This window comes from Aquarana catesbeiana, linkage group LG06 (genome assembly GCF_042186555.1).
Source record: "Aquarana catesbeiana isolate 2022-GZ linkage group LG06, ASM4218655v1, whole genome shotgun sequence".
Classification (NCBI taxonomy): domain Eukaryota; kingdom Metazoa; phylum Chordata; class Amphibia; order Anura; family Ranidae; genus Aquarana; species Aquarana catesbeiana.
This window is the reverse complement of record NC_133329.1, coordinates 103,033,727-103,055,318: the sequence shown is the minus strand read 5'-3', so window position 1 is coordinate 103,055,318 and position 21,592 is coordinate 103,033,727. Positions and strand designations below refer to the sequence as shown.

Sequence of the window (21,592 nt, the reverse complement as noted above, 5' to 3'; positions counted from 1 at the left end):
TGCAACCCCCCCCCCCCTAAAATTTGGCTACGCACAATCTTGATCCTGCAATGTGCATGAGAGCAGCGGCTCTCCTGGGTTTCTCACACCTCATTGGCTGAGAGGCAGCAGCAGAAGCCATCAGCTCCTGCTGCTGTCAATCACAGCTAGTGAGGAGGGAGCGGGGGCAGGGCTGAGCCTCACTCTCTCTGTCTTAAGTCTGTCTTAAGTGTCTCTCTCTGTCTTAAGTGGGGCTCAGGAGCAAGCATGCATGAGTGCCCCCATAGCAAGAGGCTTGCTACGGGGCATTAGGCAGGAGGGAGGGGCCCATAGCGCTGGCAGGGGACCCAAAAAGAGGAGGATCCGGGCTGCTCTGTGCAAAACCATTACACTGAGCAGGCAAGTACAAACGCTCCTGCACCTCCAGAAAGATGCTGCTTGCAGGACTTTTTCTAACGTCCTGCAAGCGCACCGCCCCAGTGTGAAAGCACTTGGGCTCACACGAAGGTTGCAGGGGAGGCGTTTTTCAAGCACTTTACAGGTGCTATTTTTAGCCCAAAAGCGCCTGAAAAAGTCCCAGTGTGAAAGGGGTCTAAGTGATTCTAACATCTTTGTTACAGTCCAGAGTGTCTGAAAAGTGATTTTTAACCTCTTCAATGCCAAAAATACAATAGCAAAAAATTAAATGTATTTATTATTTATTTAAAGTGCAAGCTCCAAGTGTCTTGAATCTGCAATAAGTTTTAACCAACATTTTAATTTGTGAACTCTTTGCTTCCGAAAGTCAAATCAACAGCAGCTAAAAATAAAGCTAAGTGACTCACCTGTCTATAACGCGAGACAACAGGAGAATTTGCACTTAAAGTTTTGCATGAATAAATAATTAAGTTAATGCGTGGGTAGACTTGTCTGAGTACTGGCATAGCAGTAGATATAATTCTGACATATGTAAACATACTCCCTGCATGGCGAAGAGGCGGATGGTGATCAAACGTTCTGATGGCTCCTCTGGTGGGCACTGGCATTAGGAAATGAATAACATAATCAAGAAAATCAGCTCCTGGCAGGAGCCAAGAGAATAAACCTGCTATCGAAACTTGCATAATGAAACTTACTGAATCGCAGACCTGTGTTTGTTATTTAATTCCACGCTGTCTTTTTATATTGACCTCATTATTGCAATATTGTTCTGATCCAAGGTTTAGGACAAGCTATTCTGGACAAAATATATGCTTTGCTGATTTCAATGGCACCTGTTCACATCTGAGCATTTAGTCACCTGAAGAAAAACGCCTGAAAAACACCCTAAGCTCAAAAAAAGAACATGACCTACTTTGGGGCAGATTACAGGTGTTTTTCTGCCTTTTACATTGGTGACCTGAACAAAATCGCAGCAAAAACGCAGTAAAAAAACTGCAGCATAATTGTAAAAACGCGCAACTTTGAAACGCTCGGTGTGAATGCAGCCTAAAGGCTAGGTTCAGCTTTTTTTTTTCTAGATTCCAGCTTCCTTATGACTCGGTTAAATTGATGATAGGCAACTCCTACCCTCATATTGATTAGTGGTTCCAAATTAATAACTACTGCAGTAGGGAACAGACACAAAAGATACGCTCAGCATCTTTCCAAATTACTGTTCTGCTTTATTATGACGCAATTGAAGGTTTTTATGCACATGATTACGTAGGTATCACATTAATATTACAATTGTAGGTTTATCGTAACAAGGGGCGTTACATAGGCAGGCTTATTCTAATCAGGACTCGAAAGAATGTAAACATTTACTGAAAACATTATTAATGCTGTGAGGGCAATGTGCAATACATACAAAATACAATACAATTATATACAGAACTTACAAATTTCCATTACACTTATATACCAATATACTATTAATGTACCTATGTTGCACAAAAGAAAATATATTCTAGAGCTGGCTTACCTTAGCCTTCAGTGTCCCCTATAGAAAACTTACTTCCTACTATCTGTCGCTTAGGACATGAAAACTGATATGCCCCGTACACACGGTCGGATTTTCCGACGGAAAATGTGTGATGGAGCCTACATCGCTGCACGCCGCTGCTACACCCACCAGGTTGGACCTCCTGGCCTGGACCCCCTGTTGGAGCACTCACCTCCACTGCCCCCAGAATGCCATCACCCCCCTGGGGCGCCGCAACCCTCATAGGGAACTGGATGCACACAGTCTGGGGCATCATACAGGATTATTGCACTTGCTCACCGGGCCGGACCATGAGAAAAAACCCCCTCCCTTTGGAGACCCGCAGTCTCCTGCCTGCATGGGCCTTCTCTCGGCCCTCTCCAGATTGGAGCATACCTAGGATTACTCTTCTCCTCTGTGGCTCTGTGGCGCCCTTTGCTGGGGAGCTCTCTCTCAGGCTGCCCTGCCGGGTTTGGGTGTCACGGGCCTGACGTGGACTGGAGGCGAGCGGTCCGCTGAAGTCCAGTGGTGTGTCTTTTTATCCCCCCAACAAAAACCCCCCCTTCCTTTTGAGTGCTTCTTTGGATACAATGCAGTAATACATGCCTCCCAAGCAACATAATATGCATTACCTCTGTGCTTGTTGATCCCTATCAGACACCCCTGAGGAAGAGTTTATCTCGAAACGCGTCGGGTACTCTGTGTGTGTGCTCCATACACACCTGGAGCCCTATGATTGTGGATCTTCTGCATGTTGTATTGCCATGTTTCATGTTTGTAACTTGTATCCTGTACTTTATGCCAACTCATCTGTTGTACCCTAAATTTACCCGAATCCTTACTCTAATAAACACCTAAACTTTTGCAATCAAACCTATACCTACTATACTCCTTATTATACTCTATTACTCATGAGTAGGTGTCCCCTTTAAAGTCCTGTAAGAGGATCAAATTTCCATTTCTCCCTGAATTTTGGGATGTGTGTCCACCTCACTCAATAGACCAACATCGCACCACCACCCCGTATTGAGCCTACACACGGTCGGAATTTCCGACAACAAGGTCCTATCACACATTTTCCGTCGGAAAATCGGACCGTGTGTACGGGGCATATCAGTTTTCATGTCCTAAGCGACAGATAGTAAGAAGTAAGTTTTCTATAGAGGCCACTGAAGGCTAAGGTAAGCCAGCTCTAGAATATATTTTCTTTTGTGCAACATAGGTACATTAATATATAGTATATTTTCCATCAGATTTTCCGACACACAAAGTTTGAGAGCAGGCTATAAAATTTTCCGCCAACAAAATCCGCTGTCGGAATTTCCGATCGTGTGTACACAAATCCGACGCACAAAGTGCCACGCATGCTCAGAATAAATAAAGAGATGAAAGCTATTGGCTACTGCCCCATTTATAGTCCCGACGTACGTGTTTTACGCCACCGCGTTCAGAATGATCGGATTTTCCGACAACTTTGTGTGACCGTGTTTATGCAAGACAAGTTTGAGCCAACATCCGTCGGAAAAAATCCTAGGATTTTGTTGTCGGAATGTCCGATCAATGTCCGACCGTGTATAGGGGGAATTAGACTAAGGCCCCTTTCACACTGGGGTGGTGCGGGCATTAGCAGTACAGCGCCGCAAGTTTTAGTGCCGCTTTACCGCTGTTATAGTGGCGCCAAAGGAGGTGCTTTTAACCCCCCAGAGGGGGTTAAAAAGAGGTTAAGAGCACCCGCTTAGCGCTGCTTTCAACGCGCTTTTAAGGCACTTTGAAAGCGGCGCCCATTCATTTCAATGGGCAGGGGCAGTGGAGGAACGGTGTATACACCACTTCCCCACCGCCCCAAAGATGCTGCTTGCAGGACTTTTTTTTCCTGTCCTGCAAGTGCACCGCCCCACTGGGGCCATATTAGGGCTGCGGAAGAGGCAGTTTACAGACGCTTTACAGGCACTATTTTTAGCGCAAAAACGCCTGAAAAGCACCTCGGTGTGAAAGGGGTCTAAGGCAGGCCATTGATTATGCAATGAACTGATAACCCTGGAAGCAAGGTATTTTGTCTTCTCTATGCATTGGGGATGAAAAAGCTACCAAATGTATCCCCAACACATCTGGTGTGAATGAGTGTTGATAGTGTTAAGGCCAGGTACACACTGGTACGACACGACACTCGTACCACTTTGGATCCGAGTTTGCCCTGCAACTTGAAGTCTGACTTCAATGAATGGGGATCCGACTTTGATCCCCAATACCAAGTACTGTGTCTGGTATGAATCTTTAGGGGGAATGCCACGCAAAAAAAACAAAAAACAAAAAACAAAAATGGCATGGGTCTCTCCTCAAAGAGAATACCAGGCTCTGCAGTCTGGATTTTAAGGGGAACCCCCCACGCCGAAAAAACAACGTGGGCGGCCCCCCAAAATTTATACCAGACCCTTATCCGAGCATGCAGCCCGGCAGGTCAGGAAAGGGAGTGGGGACGAGCGAGCCCCCGCCCCCCCTCCTGAACCGTACCAGGCTGCATGCCCTCAACATGGGGGGTGGGTGCTTTGGGGCAGAGGGGACCTGCACCCCCCACCCCAAAGCACCTTGTCCCCATGTTGATGGGGACAAGGGTCTCTTCCCGACAACCCTGGCCGTTGGTTGTCGGGGTCTGCGGGCGGGGGCTTACTGGAATCTGATAGTCCCCTTTAACAAGGAGGCCCCCAGATCCTGGCCCCCCACCCTATGAGAATGAGTCTCAGGTACATTGTACCCCTACCCATTCACCTAAAAAAAAGTGTCAAAAATAAAACACATTACACATGTTTTTAAAGTCATTTATTAAGGCAGCTCCGGGGTCTCTTCCAATCTCTTCTGCTTCCTACGCTGATGTCTTCTGCCTCTGCCCGTTCTTCTCCGCTATGTCTTCTAGCCCTCTCCGGTTCTTCTCCCTCTGTCCACTGTCTTCTGCCTCTGCTGGGTCTTTTTCGCTATCTCCTCGCTCCTTTGCCAAGTCTTCTTCGCTGTCTTCTCCCTCTGTTCTTCTTCCGATGTTGACTCCATGCTCTCTTCCACTCTAATGCTGGGTGCACGGTGTGCCCCTACTTATATTGCCATGGGGCGGGGTCACCGGGTGATGTCATCCAGGGGCCCCACTCCGTATGGCGTCACCGCCAGGGGCATGATGGGGCGGTGACATCATAAGGGGCGGGCCTCCTGTGACCCCGCCCAATGCCAATATAAGTAGTGGCTCACCGCGTTCCCAACATTAGAGCAGGAGATAGCGTCGAGTCAACATCGGAGAATAGAGATAGAAGACAGCGGAGAAGACCTGGCAAAAGAGCGGAGAGACATCAGTGGAGAGCAGATAAGATGCGGAGAGGGGAGAAGAACCGACAGAGACAGAAGACATCAGCGGAGGAGGCAGAAGAGCCGGAGAGTGGAGAAGAAGTCGAAAGAGACCCCGGAGCTGCCTAAATAAATTACTTTAAAAACCTGTGTAATGTGTTTTATTTTTGATACTTTTGTTAGGTGAAGGTATAAGCTCCCCGCCCGCAGACCCCGGCAACCAATGGCCAGGGTTGTCGGGAAGAGGCTCTTGTCCCCATTAACATGGGGACAAGGTGCTTTGGGGTGGGGAGTGCAGGGTCTCCCTGCCCCAAAGCACCCACCCCCCCATTTTGAGGGCATGCGGCCCGGTACGGTTCAAGAGGGGGGCGCTCGCTCGTCCCCACCCCCTTTCCTGACCTGTTGGGCTGTGTGCTCGGATAAGGGTCTGGTATGGGATTTGGGAAAACCCCATGTCATTTTTTCGGCGTGGGGGTTCCCTTAAAATCCATACCAGACTGAAGGGCCTGGTATGCTCTTGGAGGGGGAACCCATGCCGTTTTTTTTTAATTTGGCATGGAGTTCCCCTTCAAGATCATCAGAGCACAAGTCGCATGACAAAGTCGGATCAGTTAGGACGGCGATCCGACTTTGATCCGACGTCAGTGATATTCAATGGGCTGAAGTAGGATCAAAGTTGGACTAAAGTAGCGCAGGGAGCATTTTCAAAGTCGGACCGACTTGTGTCCGACCAGTTAAGATGGCTCCCATAGGGAAACATTGATTTTCACATGTCATGCGACATGAGCTCCCAATGTCAGAGCGGTTGTCGTACCAGTGTGAACCCAGCCTAAGGAGTATTGATGTCTGTTGCGTTCACCTGCAGCATTCCCCTGCGAGTCCAGGGTGGCTTAATGAGGCACTTCGGGGGGTGTCATTTGACCCAGATAAGGAACTGCGCTGATTGGAAAGTAATGATGCTGCAGAGCACAGAGTCACGGATAGGGTGAGTTTTGTAGCTGTAGCTGCCTTTATCTTAAAGCCCACATTCAGACAAAAATAACCCTCCTCCCACCCCTCCTTGAACTCTATTCTCCCAGTTGGGGGGACCCAGGAGCTTTAAAGTGTAAGTTCATATTTTTACAAAAGCTAACATCCTACACGCTCCCCACTCCACTCCCGTCTCACTGTACTTACCTCTGTGGGTGATTAGCTGTCAAGGCCCACACAGTCAGTGCAGCAATCCAGAGATTTGACAGCCTCACTCTTCCCCTTCTTTCCTCAGGGTTTCTAGAATGGATCAGAACAATTCTGCTTATGTGACCACTTCAACAAATCGGAATCGCTCTGATCCATTTTGCAAGCCCTAAGAAGAGATGAAGAAAAGCAGGGCTTTTAATTTCCTTGACTGTTGCGCCAAATGCATGGGCAGTGACAGTTAATCGCCCATGGATGGAGGTGCAGTGGGGACAAGGATGGTGAGGAGGATGTAGGGTGTTACATTTTTTTGTGAAAAGGTAAACCTACACTTTATTTCCTGCAAGGCAATGGAATTGTTTTTTTCACATTTGTTTAAGCAAGCTTTGCTTAATATTAGAAAGATGTATATGGATTCTTTATTTCACATATCATTATTTGTTTTTTTTCACATATACATAAAGACCAAATAGTCCAGCAAAGGAACAGATACACGGGTTGGACAAACCATAAGGGCTAGTCTACACAAGTGTTGCTCTCTGAACAGCGATCTGCATCCAGATCACTCTTCTGCATCCAGATCACTGACACGCGGTGAGGAGGTTTTGTATTGCCTCCTCACTGCCTGCTTTTACCCCTTGAACCAAGCACGGGAGGATATGAATCGCTCTTCAGAGAGCAGTTGACCGGCAGTGAGGAGGGGCTACTCTATATTTAAAACAGGTGACAAGGAGGCAATACAATGACATCTCACTGCCTGGTTTGAGGGTTTAAAACAGGAGGGGAGGAGGTGATATACACTATATTGTCAGAAGTATTGAGACGCCTGCCTTTACACGCACATGAGCTTTAATGGCATCCCAGTCTTAGTCCATAGGGTTCAATATTGAGTTGGCCCACCCTTTGCAGCTATATCAGCTTCAACTCTTCTGGGAAGGCTATCCACAAGGTTTAGGAGTGTGTCTATGGGACGGTTTGACCATTCTTCCAGAAGCACATTTGTGCGGTCAGGCACTGATGTGGACGAGAAGGCCTTGCTCGCAGTCTCCGCTCTAAATTATCCCAAAGGTGTTCTATCTGGCTGAGGTCAGGACTGTGCTGGCCAGTCAAGTTCCTGAACCCCAAACTCGCTCATCTATGTCTTTGTGGACCTTGTTTTGCACACTGGTGCGCAGTCATGTTGGACAGGAAGGGGCCATCCCCAAACTGTTCCCACAAAGTTTGGAGCATGAAATTGTCCAAAATGTCTTCGTATGCTGAGACCTTAAGAGTTCCCTTCACTGGAACTAAGGGGCCAAGACCGACCCCTGAAAAACAAACCCACACCATAATCCCCCCTCCACCAAATGATTTGGAGAGGTGACCCAATACTTTGGCAATATGGTGTTGATGAATGAGTTTGGGGTGGAGGAACTTGACTGGCCTGCACAGAGTCTTGACCTCAACCTGACAGAACACCTTTGGAAAGAAATAGAGCGGAGACTGCAGGCCAGGCCTTCTCCTACCAACATCAGTGCCTGACCTCACAAATGTGCTTCTGGAAGAATGGTCAAACATTCCCATAGACACACTCCTAAATCTTGTGGACAGCCTTCCCAGATAAGTTAAAGTTGTTATACTTGCAAAGGGTGGGCCAACTCAATATTGAACCCAAAGGACTAAGACGACATTAAAGCTCATGTGCGTGTAAAGGCAGGTGTCCCAATACTTTTGACAATATAGTGTATATCACCTCCTGTTTTAACCCCTCAAACCAGGCAGTGAGGTGGCATTGTATTGCCTCCCTACCACCTGTTTTAAACCCTTGACCCCGCACTAGTGCACCAAAACTGGGTGCATTGCATGCAGTTGCAGGGCGCCTTCATTCAGTTTAACAAGTTGTCCTCAGTGAGCAGTACTGCCCACAGAAAACGATAGCGGGACAAAGAATTGTCACTGTGGCATATGTGCACACCCTTCTGCTGCGGCTCAGTCACGTGGTTTTACCATACCCAACCGCTAGTGTAAACGAGGCTTAACGTGGCAAAGTGTGTTTAAATGCTTTCAAAAAATCTGTTGCGTTTAAAAAATGTCTTGTATTGGGCTTCAGTTTATCTGCCACTTCGTTAAAATTCACCAATAACTACAGTATATGTCCACAATATGACAAAGCTGACGAACAGCACTGTCCCCCTTCCTAAAGGATGTTGAAAACCAATGGATCTACTGTCAGGATTGAAAACAACAAAGTTACAGGGAAGACTTGGGCTGGCCATAGATGGATCGAATCTCGGACTGTTTGATTCGATCCATCTATGGGCAGGCTGACTTTATATGCTGGTTGTACCCAAGTCGATCGATGGAACGACTTGGGTACAACCAGCATGTTGGATTTCTAGCATGCGATTATTGCCAGCGGCTATAGCCACTAGCAATGATTACTGTGTACTCCTGGCAGGGATGGTCCCAGTAAAAAAAAAAACATAATCTATGGCCTACCTTAAACAATAACTGCTGTATTAATAGTTTTGGCAGACTGCTTCATATATGCAATTTTTTTCCCATTGACCATAGTTCTACTTTACTAGACTGGAATATATAGAAGCGCTGATAAACAGGAAACATTGCAACAGCTCTCTACACATGATATTACCACACTTTGCTGTATCGCAAATTAGCAAAATGAAACTCGGAATGAACAGACTGCATGTACTCGTGAACAGCTCATTGCTGTCCTCTGCTAGACTCTCTTTCTGCGGCTTCCTCCTATACTTTTCCTGATTGTATTATATTGTATCACATGCTGGAAAAGTTACAGATCTGCATCAAATGCTGTATACAGTAAATGGTGTACACACTGGGGCTAATGATTAAAATGTACGTCTCTAGTCATAATGGTAACGCTCTAAGGAGTGTTTTTATATTTTGACTAGAATACCCTTTTTAAGAATTCTTCTTACGTTTGAAGATGCTTATGCAGCACTCAGCCATTTCTGGCACTCTGGCTTTTGCTCTGTAGAAGATCAGAAAGACATCTCTGGAGATATGAATAAATAGCGCTTCAAGAGAGGAAGGTCACACCAACTCAGCTCCCATCATCTTTGGTGCTCTCAAATGAGCACAATTCTGCCTGTCAGCCTTAATATGTGCATGTTTTATACAACATAAAATAAATAGGATACTTATAAATGGGTCTAACAAGAAAATTCTGTTAGATTGCCATCCAATTTTCTTTGCTGCATGTCAAAGGAAACAATGTCACTTCCTTTACTGCAAAGTTACTGCCAATTTTCCCTTCAATTATCCATAGATTGTAACCTGGCAGCAAACCAAGGCCTGGTTAACTCATGCAACTCACTTTAATCACAAAGCTGAATAATTTTATAAGATGATTTAAAAGAAAAAATATATATAAATGGTCTGCTGGGCTGCATAGGAATGATTAGATACCGTCTTTCCCCGAAAATAATGCCTACCCCGAAAATAAGACCTACTGCGATTTTCAGGAAGGGCTGCAATATAAGCCCTACCCCGAAAATAAGCCCTAGTGTAGAGTGCTGGAATCCACTCTGTTGCAGTAATGTATAGTGTAGACTATGTGATCGAATTGTGCCAAGTACCTTCGGAATAGCATTGCTCTGCGATCAGCTGATCTCCTGCTCCTCTCCTCCCAGCTGTCAGTGGGGGATTTCACCCCCCCCCCCTTCAGTTCTCGGAGCAGGGAGGGCGGTGGGCTAAGGAACTGACATCTGAACTCAGCAGATCTCCCCCTCTCCAAGCTGTCAGTGGGGAATCTCGCCCCCCCCCCCCCCCCCCTGCAGAGCTCTGGCAGGTCACAGGCGCTATAAGAAGGTATGTGGCACTACACTATTTGCATTGTCTGCTATAAGAAGGTATGTGGCACTACACTATTTGCATTGTCTGATATAAGAAGGTATGTGGCACTACACTATTTGCATTGTCTGATATAAGAAGGTATGTGGCACTACACTATTTGCATTGTCTGATACTGATGAGCTGTCAGTGGGGGATTTCACCCCCCCCCCCCCCTTCAGTGCTCGGAGCAGGGAGGGCGGTGGGCTAAGGAAGTGACGAGCTGCACTCAGCAGATCTCCCCCTCTCCAAGCTGTCAGTGGGGAATCTCGCCCCCCCCCCCCCTGCAGAGCTCTGGCGGGTCACAGGCGCTATAAGAAGGTATGTGGCACTACACTATTTGCATTGTCTGATACTGATGAGCTGTCAGTGGGGGATTTCACCCCCCCCCCCCTTCAGTGCTCGGAGCAGGGAGGGCGGTGGGCTAAGGAAGTGAGGAGCTGCACTCAGCAGATCTCCCCCTCTCCAAGCTGTCAGTGGGGAATCTCGCCCCCCCCCCCCCTGCAGAGCTCTGGCGGGTCACAGGCGCTATAAGAAGGTATGTGGCACTACACTATTTGCATTGTCTGATACTATAACTGAGTGGATTCCACTATTCTACAAGCACTTTTACACAGGGGATTCCTGACAGGCAGGGAGGGAGAGACACAGCACATGGCATAAGACCTACCCCAAAAATAAGCCCTACTGTGTCTTTTGTTGCCAAAATATATATAAGACCAGGGCTTATTTTCGGGGGAAACACAGGAGCAGCGCTAGACAACAAGGAGGAACAGATTCATTTGTGAGAGGGAGGTGGTTTAGACATGCTGCTTACACAGATATACACTGTAGGACCAAAGGTTTGCAGGCATCAGACCATCATACCTTACCTATATGGCCATATATCCTAACAAAAACTTGTGTAACATCAATTGGGATACAAACTGTATAGTTTACAAATTTCTGAATTAAAGTGGATGTAAACCCCTATATATACCCAGTAAAGTGTCTGTCGAGATGAAACAAATTCTCCTATATGAGTTGTACTTGTTTATCTGCAATCTTCTCTACATCCATTCAAAGTCCAGGATTTATAAAGCTGTCTGAGCTTTTCCAAAAAAAAGGGGGTGGACAGCTAAGGTTAGTCTGCAAAGCTTAGTGATGGCTGATTGGAGGGAGAGGACACCCCCTTCACATGGTCCAAACGCAATACTCCCCTTGCACACGTTCCTGAAAATGGCTGTAGTAATGCTGGGTTCACATGATCACATGGTACACTTACAGCAAAATTTCGGAGTCTGACAAAGGGGCCCTGAGTGACTTTTGTTTTTGTTTTGGAGAGAGTGGAGAGTGATTAGAACACCTGTCCGTTTTTTATTGCTACACTATATTGTCAAAAGTATTGGGACAACTCCCTTTACACACACATGAACTTTAATGGCATCCCAATCTTAGTCCGCAGGGTTCAAAATTGCATTGGCCCCCCCTTTGCAGCTATAACAGCTTCAACTCTTCTGGGAAGGCTGTTCACAGGGTTTAGGAGTGTGTCTATGGGAATGTTTTACCATTCTTCCAGAAGTGCATTTGTGAGGTCAGGCAGTGATGTGGGCGAGAAGTGCTGGCTCGCAGTCTCCGCTCTAGTTCATCCCAAAGGTGTTCTAATCGGGTTGAGGTCAGGACTCTGTGCAGGGCAGTCAAGTTCCTCCACCCCAAACTCGCTCCTCCCTGTCTTTATGGACCTTGCTTTGTGCACTGGTCCAAATCATTTGGTGGAGGGGGAATTAAAGTGTGGGATTTCAGGGGTTGGGCTTGGCCCCTTAGTTTCAGTGAAGGGAACTCTTAAGGTATCAGCATACCAAAACAGTTTGGACAATTTCATTCTACCAACTTTGTGGGAATAGTTTGATGATGGCCCCTTTCTGTTTCAACATGACTGCGCACCAGTGCACAAAGCAAGGTCCATAAAGACATGGATGAGCGAGTTTGGGGTGGAGGAACTTGACAGTACTGACCTCAATAGAACACCTTTGGCATGAATTAGAAAGGAGACTGCAAGCCAGACCTTCTCAACCAACATCAGTTCCTGACCTCACAAATGCACTTCTGGAAGAACGGTCAAACATTCCCATAGACACACGCCTAAATCCTGTGAGCAGCCTTCTCAGAAGAGATTCTGGGAGAGCCGAGGAGATCCCAGGGGAGGACCCGTCATGGAAGGATCATGCAGAGTGCTGGTCTGGAGAGGGGCCTTGTGACTCGGTTGGAGGATGTATCCTGAAGTAATGTTACTGCATTGTACTGCCGGGTTGGCTTAAAGGTTCAAGTACTGTGTCTGACATTCATCGCAAACCAATACATCCTGTGGCAGAGGATCGTACGGGTTTTAGTCCAAACAAGTCTGTGGCAGAGACTTTTGTTCGTGCTACGTACTGGCTGCTAGGCAAGTGAGAGAGGCCTATCCAGGCGGGCAAAGATTGAATCCCACAAGGGGAGTGCATTCAGCTACAAGTGTTCAATTTCAAAGAATGTTCTAAAGAATACTAAGGAAAGGTATTTGAGCTTCCCTGCAACTTTCCTTCTGCCTCTTTCCTGCTACTTCCTTTATTACTGGTTCATTAAAGCACTGGAAAATATACTCAAGTGTTTGGTGCCTATAACGTCCAGAGGTAAACTCAATGGGACCCTAGACCCGGTGCCGGTGAAACAGAGGTATCGAGAGTGAAGGTAACAGCCCGCTTTAAAATAGCAGCTCCACCGAGAGTTAGTGCTACACAAGTTTGAGCCAACATCCGTCGTGAAAAAAATCCATGGATTTTGTTGTCGGAATGTCCGATCGTGTGTATGGGGCATTACTGTGAAGAAGCCTTTCCGTATTTCGAGATGAAAACTCAACACCAAGTTCACTATTTGGACCACTTATTGGTTTATACATGTTGATCATATCCCCCCTTAATCTCCTCTTCTCAAGAGAGAATAAATTCAGTTCCTCTAATCGTTCCTCTTAGCTCATCTCCTCCATGCCTCTTATCAGTTTGGTTTCCCTTCTCTCCACTTTCTCCAGTTCCCCGATATCCTTTTTGAGAACTGGTGCCCAAAACTGAACTGCATATTTCAGATGAGGTCTTACTAATGATTTGTACAGGGGCAAAATTATATCTCTCTTTGGATTTTGCTTGCTTTAAAAACCACAGCCTGGCATTGCATGCTATTATTGAGCCTATGATATGTGACCAGATAGCCATTGTGACCAGATGGTCACAATGGCTTGAGTCTATGTCCCCGGTATAGGTAAAGGTTCAGTCTGCACCATATGTATCGCTTCATATGCATAAGGCTATGTGTGACCATGTACGTATATATGTTTTCTCATTTAGACTTGTGCTCTTTGGTCACACAAAGTCCTTTTTTTTTTTTTCTTTTTTATAGCAAGCATGAATCTTTATCCTTGTTTGTATGTTTTGGGCTCCAAGGTTTTGTGTGGGTGGACTGGGGTGGGGTGTTTATTTATTTTTTTCTTCGGGATTTTAATGTTGTATTGTTTTGTTATATTAAAAGTTATTTCTATTATCTGTCTGTAAAAAAAATAATAAAAAGAATTTGATCTATCATAACACACAGATCATTCTTGGTTGTCCCCAGAAAAGTAATATGCTGCGTACACACGATCGGACTTCTCGTCAGAAAAAGATATGACGGCTTTTCCGACGGGATTCCGCTCAAGTTTGCCTTGCATACACACGGTCACGCAAAAGTTCGCTGAACTTACGACAGTCAAGAACGCCGTGACGTACAACACTACGACGAGCCTGAGAAAATGAAGTTCAATGCTTCCGAGCATGTGTCGAATTGTTTCTGAGCATGCGTAGGAATTTTGTGCGTTGGAATTGCCACAGACGATTGCATTTTCGGATAGGAACTTTTCCCGACTGAAAAATTAAGAACATGCTCTCAATCTTTTGCTGGCTGGAATTCAGCCAGCAAAAGTCCGATGGAGCATACACATGGTCGCATTTTCGGACGAAAAACTCTCGCCAGTCTTTTGCGGGCCAAAATTCCGATCGTGTGTACGCGGCAATAGAGGGGAAATCTTCTAATGGGGACACTACTCTTGGTAACCTAGGTGTCCCCAGGGAATTCATCTAATTTGCAATTGTTTATTCACACTTCCTGTTTGGCTAATGGAAAGGAAGTGAAGAGAAATCTCTGAAATAGGACACAGATGGCAAAAAAAAAAATCTGACAGGGGTTATAACTCTCCCTTACCCTATCCAAAATTAAAAAATAAGTTTTGCCTATAGTTCTATTTTAAAAGTCAATTTTTTTCTATCCTTTCCATTTTTGGTACATTCTTTACATTATTATTATTTAGGATTTGTATTGTGCCATCTGTTTATGCAGCGCTTTACAACATAAGGGCAGACAGTACAATTACAATACAGAGGAATCAGAGAGCCCGGCTCGTGAGAGCTTACAATCTAAGAGGGAGGTTCTAGAGACCAGGTAATAACTGTGGGGAATGGGCAGGGCCATCTTTAATATAGATTGGACCCTGGGCAAAAAATCTCTTGTCCCCCCCCATGCAGTTTCACTCTCCACCTGCTCTGAGACATGCAATAATCAGCAGCTAGACTCAAAATCCATTTACTGAATCAAATCAGGCAGCAATGATTGCGATTGGTACAGGCTGATGGTAGGCTTAATGACCACAGTTGTAGGCAGGACTTTTAAGCATCTCCCCAGTGGACAGCATTCAGTATAGGTGATGGTGGATATGACCTCAGGGGGGCATAATATACATTTGAATATTGCATCTATTTACATTTGAATGTCGATATTTACATATCAATGTCAGTATTTACATGTAAACACAGGGTCTTCAGGTGCGTCATCTGTACACAACAATAGGGCAGAGCTGGGCAGCATTAGTAATAGAACTTCACACTGAGATATAAGAACACAGCACAGGACTAAAACCTCAATGGACAAGGGCATTTAAACAGGGAAAGTTGGCAAGTATGAGGCAGCTGCTTTGGGCCCCACAACAATGACAGGGCCCAGACAGCTGCTCCTTTTGCCCTGCCTTAAAGATGGTCCTGGGAATGGGCTGAAGGAGAAAGTCAAAGTACAGTTGTTAGGTGGGGGCAGGATAGGCTTCTCTGAAGAAAAAGGTTTCCAGGGATTGTCTAAAAGTGGACAGAGTTGGAGTACATTGTAGGCAACATTACATGGCATATTTTTTAGCACCACTAATATGATCTACATGAATAGAGAATGATCAATGGCTTGCAAATCAGATCAGACTTTCTTTCCTTCAGTAGATGCCAATCAGACTCCAGCTCATATTTTTTTCAGTAACCTTGTTCAAAAAGGTTTGCTTTAGAGCTAACCCAGTTTTTCTCTCAAAAAAACTCTTTGCACAGATAGAATCTATCCTATCTTCTTTTCTCTGGAATGGCAATCAACCATGTATAGCCAAGTCCTCACTGGATGTGGCTAAGGTTGTGGGTGGGCTGGCATACCCAAATCTACGAAATTATTTTGTTGCTTCCCAACTCACCTAGTGAGTTCGAGACATACAACAGGCAGCAACTCAGCAGGACGGTGTGCTCCCGGAGTCTCTTCATTGTCTTTACTGTGGGGACTGCAGCATATACAAGCTCCCCCTATCTACAATTACCCATTGTGACTTAGCTGGGAGACCCTGATGTCCATTGGCTGCTTGCCTGACCCCTACCAACATATTTCTATTTTGATCGCTGTCTGCGACCCTCTGACCACATTTATTTATTTGAATACAACTCTTTTTTTTTTGACATATTTACCTGAACCTCTAGCTCCTGAAGAAGCGTTCCTTGTCAACGTGAAACATGTAGAGCAATGAGCAATTGGAGAATACACCATTCTGGAAACACCAGACCTGCAGTACTCCCCTTCCTTCAACTATTTTAGGGGAAGTTTACCCTCTTTTTTTCCTTCATTTGGATCACCAATGTTATACAAATTCTCAGGGATATATTTCCAACTGCAGAATAGGATCCTCAATGGTGTTAGAACATGTTATGTATGTCTAGACCTGTCGTGTTTTTAATGATGTTTTGTCTATTCTCTCTATGTCTTTTTGTAGATTATAAATAAAATTTAAACCTTTCTTTTATATATATACGTTGTGTAGCTCATACTTGTGCCTTCAAAGTCCCAAATTTTCTAGTCTTTTGATATTTCCAACTTATTGTCAGGGATGTTGGCACAATCAATTTTTAAAGTACCTACAGAGTCACCCTGTATATTAGGTACTTCAATACTAGGATCCTCTCTTTTGATGTCCCAACTCACCTATGTTTATCCCTTTCATGACTAAGCCTATTTTTGAAATTTGGTGTTTACAAGTTAAAATCCATATTTTTTGCTAGAAAATTACTTAGAGCCCCCAAACATTATATATATTTTTTTAGCAGAGAATCTAGAGAATAAAATGGCGATTGTTGCAATATTTTTTATCACATGGTATTTGTGCAGCGGTGTTTTAAACGCAAATTTTTGGAAAAGGGACACTTTCGTGAATTTAAAAAAATCCAAACAGTAAAGTTACCCCAATTTTTTTGTATAATGTGAAAGATGATGTTACGCCGAGTAAATAGATACCAAACATGTCACCCTTTATAATTGCACGCACTCGTGGAATGGCGACAAACTACGGTACCTATGAATTTCCATAGGCGACGCTTTCAAATTTTTTTACGGTTACCAGGTTAGAGTTACAGAGGAGGTCTAGGGCTAGAATTATTGCTCTCGCTCTGACGATCGCGGCGATACCTCACATGTGTGATTTGAACACCGTTTACATATGCGGGCGCGACTTCCGTATGCGTTTTCTTCGCTGCGCGAGCTCGCGGGGACAGGGGCACTTTAAAAAATTTTTTTTTTTTTTTTATTTATTTTATTTATTTTTTACTTTATAAATTGTGTTTTAAAATTTTTTTTTTTTTTTTTTTACTTTTATTGCTGTCACAAGGAATGTAAACATCCCTTGTGACAGTAATAGGTGGTGACAGGTACTCTTTATGGAGAGATTGGGGGTCTAAAAGACCCCCCATCCCTCCTTTACACTTCAAAGTATTCAGATCGCAGAAAACGGCGATTCTGAATACTGTGTACTTTTTTAAATTCGGCGCCATTGGCAGCCGAGTAAACGGGAAGTGACGTCATGACGTCGCTTCCGCGTTTACAACATGAAGGCTGGAACGAAGCCGCTCACAGCTTCGTTCCAGCCCGCCCCCAGCCGCCGAAAGTACCCGATTGGACACCGGGCCACCTTTTAGCCGCATCGGTTGTTATACACGGGTAGCCGATCGCCCGCTGTAAACAACGGTACCGGGATGATGCCTGCAGCTGCGGGCATCATCCCGGTATAACCCCGGAAAGCCGAGTACGCATATGTGCGTACGGTCGGCGGGAAGGGGTTATGCTTGGTTGCACTCTGGCCCTCCTATTCCATCCACTGCATTGTTGCTGGCATTCTTTGGTCTCTCCACCTCTCTCAAGGATGAACTACACAGGCCAAAAAGATCTGGAGGCTCACGATTCTCTCCTGTTGATGTTGATTTTATGCCTTGGGGGGGGGGGGGGGGGGGTGGAGACGATAAAACAGTCCTCTCTGGGGATGTCGCCACAGACCCCCCACCCCCGTGGAGGAATCCTAATCTCCCTGAGCTCTTTGGTCACCCGGACTCGCCCTGATGGTGTCTGTTCAGTGTTACTCACCTCTCTCACATAGTTGAGGACAACAATTTTGTGCCCTTGGATATGCTTAGATGTAGACATGGCATTGAAAACAAGTTCTTTTTTAAATATCTCTTTTTGCGGCATGCCATTCGAGCGCAGTTTGGGTCACTGACCATTGAGCTCATGGAATCTCTCATTGAGGAGCTCTTGTCGTATCCAGAAACATCCGAGCTGGTGACGATCTTTTATGGTTGTCGTCCGTTGATGGGGGCTGACCCCTTTCAGTAACTCTCATCGCAAATGGCTATTGCTGATGCCTGAGCTTTCTGAGGAGGATTGAGAGGAGGCTATGGAGGTATGCTTTCAGGATATAATCAGCACTGCTGACCAGTTGATTCAATTAAAGTTCCATCACTTACACTATACTCCAGCCAAGCTGGTTCGCATGGGATTGGGTTTGGATTAGGGCTGCAACTAATGATTATTTTCATAATCAAATAGTTGGCCGATTATTGTTTCAATTAACTGATTAATCGGATAATAACCTTAAAAAAAGTGTGGTGTATAATTTAGTTAAAGTGGTTGTAAACCCGATTTTTAAACTTTATGCTACAGGTAAGCCTATATTAAGGCTTACCTGTAGCTAACCAGGATATCTCCTAAACCTGCACGGTTTAAGAGATATCCTCTGTCCCCTGCATGTGCCGATGACATCGGCACATGCGCACTAGAGCAAACAGACGCAATGGCACCTATGTGCCGCTGCATCAGTCTGCATGCCGTTACCGGCGTCTCTCGTGCGCATGCGTGGGACTGACGTCATCGCGGCTCTGGCCAATCACAGCGCCGGAGCCACGATACCCGGAAGTAACTCCAGGACGACATGTTGGCAGCCGGAGGGGGAGTCAAGAATGGCTTTGGGGGCTTCAATCTGAGGTACGTAATACATAATACTAGCTCATTATGCTTTTGTCTAGCAGGTTGTCTTTTTTTGTTTTTTTGTTTTTTAGAAGAGTTTACTTCCTCTTTAATATGTAAAGTTTTTTTTAAAAAAAGGCAATTATTCTTAAATATTTATATGCAGTGGTAAATATAAATAACCAACTATATGGTTAGGGAGCAAAATCTCTAATCCACTCTGAGAATAAAAGACAGAAGAGATATTCTGTATATACTATTAGAGGTTGAATCACCCAGAAGTAGGATATATGGGCATTATAATTAGGAGTCAGACGTGAAGCTATATGAAGGGGGGAAGGGAGAAATAAATCTTTTATATTAAAGTAGTACTCAAAGCTGAGACTTTTTTTTTTCATGGATATGATCATTTTATATATAATGCACAATAGTGGTAAAAGTTTACTTTAAATGTATTTGTAAAGCCTTCTATTACCTCCAGTCTATCAGCCTCCACCTTCTCTGGGTACAAATGCTGATCTTCCCTGCACACTGTCTTTAAAGTGATTTTTTTTTTAAACAACAAACATGTTATACTTACCTGCTCTGTGTAATGGTTTTGCACAGAGCAGCCCTGATTCTCCTCTTCTGGTGTCCCCTGATGCTTCTGGCTCCTCCTGCCTTCAGAGTGCCCCAATAGCAAGCTGCAAAGTGTAGTATAGTGCGCCCCTATAGCAAGGTAAATAAAACTTCTGCCTTTAGAACCACTCACTTCTTGCCTAGGACTACATGTCCCATGAGGCATTGCGCCTCACACATTTACATGTTCTCAGGCACTTAATGACATGTATGGACGGTGTACTGAGCTGTATGTGTGCTGCACTGTATTTCCTGCTATGTAAACAAATAATGCATTCTGTATGCAGACCAACTAATTGGCTGGCCGATTAATCGATTATGAAAATAATTGACAACTATTTTCATAATTGATTAGTTGTCGATTAATCGATTCGTTGTTTCGGCCCTAGTTTGGATATTGCTTGTTCTAGATGTGACTTGATTGCTGCCAATTTTTTTCATATGTTTTAGAATTGTCCTGGACTTTTGTCCTTCTGGAAGGATTTATTTGCTTTCTTTGAACACAAGCTTCACCTGCCAATACCTCACAGTCCGGAAGCTGGACTCCTCTGTGTTCTCAATGATTTTGTTCCTCGAACGCATGTAGGATTCTGTTACGTATATTATTATTTTATGCTCGTAAAACTATCTTATTGCATTGGAAAGATGCTGGCCCTCTCTCGGCTCATGCTTTCTTTCGTAATGTTCACGGTATTCTACCCAATTTTAAGCTGATATATAAAAGTAGGGCATGCCCTAAGAAATTTACCAAAATATGGCAGCCATGGTTAAATGTGCACAATGGACAGCAGTTAATTTATCATGTACTGTTTTGTGCTGAACTCTCTGCCGAGTGGAGGGTTTCCGGAACTGTGACACTGACATGGGGGAACATATGTGGTGTTGGTATGAATGTGTATTTGTTAATGTTGATTGGCAATCTTTTTTCCCGGGAAGACGTATTCCCTATATTCTTGCCCACGACAATCCCCTCCCTTGGGAATACCTGTTTCTTAAATGTTTGAGTATCTTTGGGTGTCTGATCCCCTTACTTTTGTTTCTCACACATATGGTGTGAACAAAAATAATGGGAATTGATTGTATTTCACATATGTACATTACGTGCTGGTATTGTTTTCCTTTTCTTTGTGTATCTTATCTTTGTTAAAACTAAAACAAATACCTTTAAAAATAAAAAAACTTGTTCAAAAAGGTTCTCCAGGAAAGAGTTAAACGTTCCTCATACAAAGAAACGCTGCTAAGTTAGACAGAGCTCTTGGCTTAAGGAACAGTTATGTTAAAATGTTTTTCATGCTATTTACCTGTAAGCACAGCTACATTTTTTGTAGCTGCTGACTTTTAAAAAACATGAAAACAGTTTAAACTCCGCTTTAATAACCCACACAAAATAGCAATGAAATGCGTTGGAGACAGAGCGACAATGTAGGCGGAGTATCCAGTGCCTTAACCCAGGAGTGTCTGCACACAGATCAGCCGGCTGTCAATTCTGGTGTGAGACAGTGAACCTTACTTACTGGGAGTCTGACTGGTCTGACACTAGGAGGCGGCGACAGGAAGGGGTTAATATACTACACTATGTGAGATTCTTTCTTCCTGATGGGAATTCATCCTCCCTCCCAAGCAGCCACCTGTACAAGCAGTGGTGGATTTCTCCTTGAGGCAGGTTGAGCCTGTTTGTTTTTCTTGATAAAGATAGGCAGTGTTTTTTTGGCTAGTGAGGTTTTGATTGTCTGGTGAACGGGATCACTGTGGATTGAAAGTGGTGCTTTTGCACAGGTATCAATCACAGTGTAGAAGGATTGTCTTAGCAAGGAATGCAGAGTTGCACAGAAGAATAAAAGAAAAGACTGAAGTGGACACTTTGTATTTCCTTTGAATGAACACTTTTGTATCATTGATCACTGGGGTTAGGGCTGATTTTGGGTGAGAGCACAGGACACAATTGAAGAAGGTTTAATTGGGCTGATGTTCAGCTTGTTTATGATCACATAGGAATGTATTATTTGTTGTTGCTTGAAGCCACTTGCACATAAGGGATGGGTTATCATTTTAGTGCCGTACTATATGAGGTCCTTT

General features: G+C 44.6%; 1 protein-coding gene across 2 annotated transcripts in view; it reads right to left on the bottom strand.

Annotated features, from left to right (window-relative positions):
* Positions 1–21,592, bottom strand: part of CLUAP1 (clusterin associated protein 1) — a 238,531-nt gene that overhangs the window by 109,090 nt on the left and 107,849 nt on the right. The gene's annotated exons all lie outside the window — the stretch shown is intronic.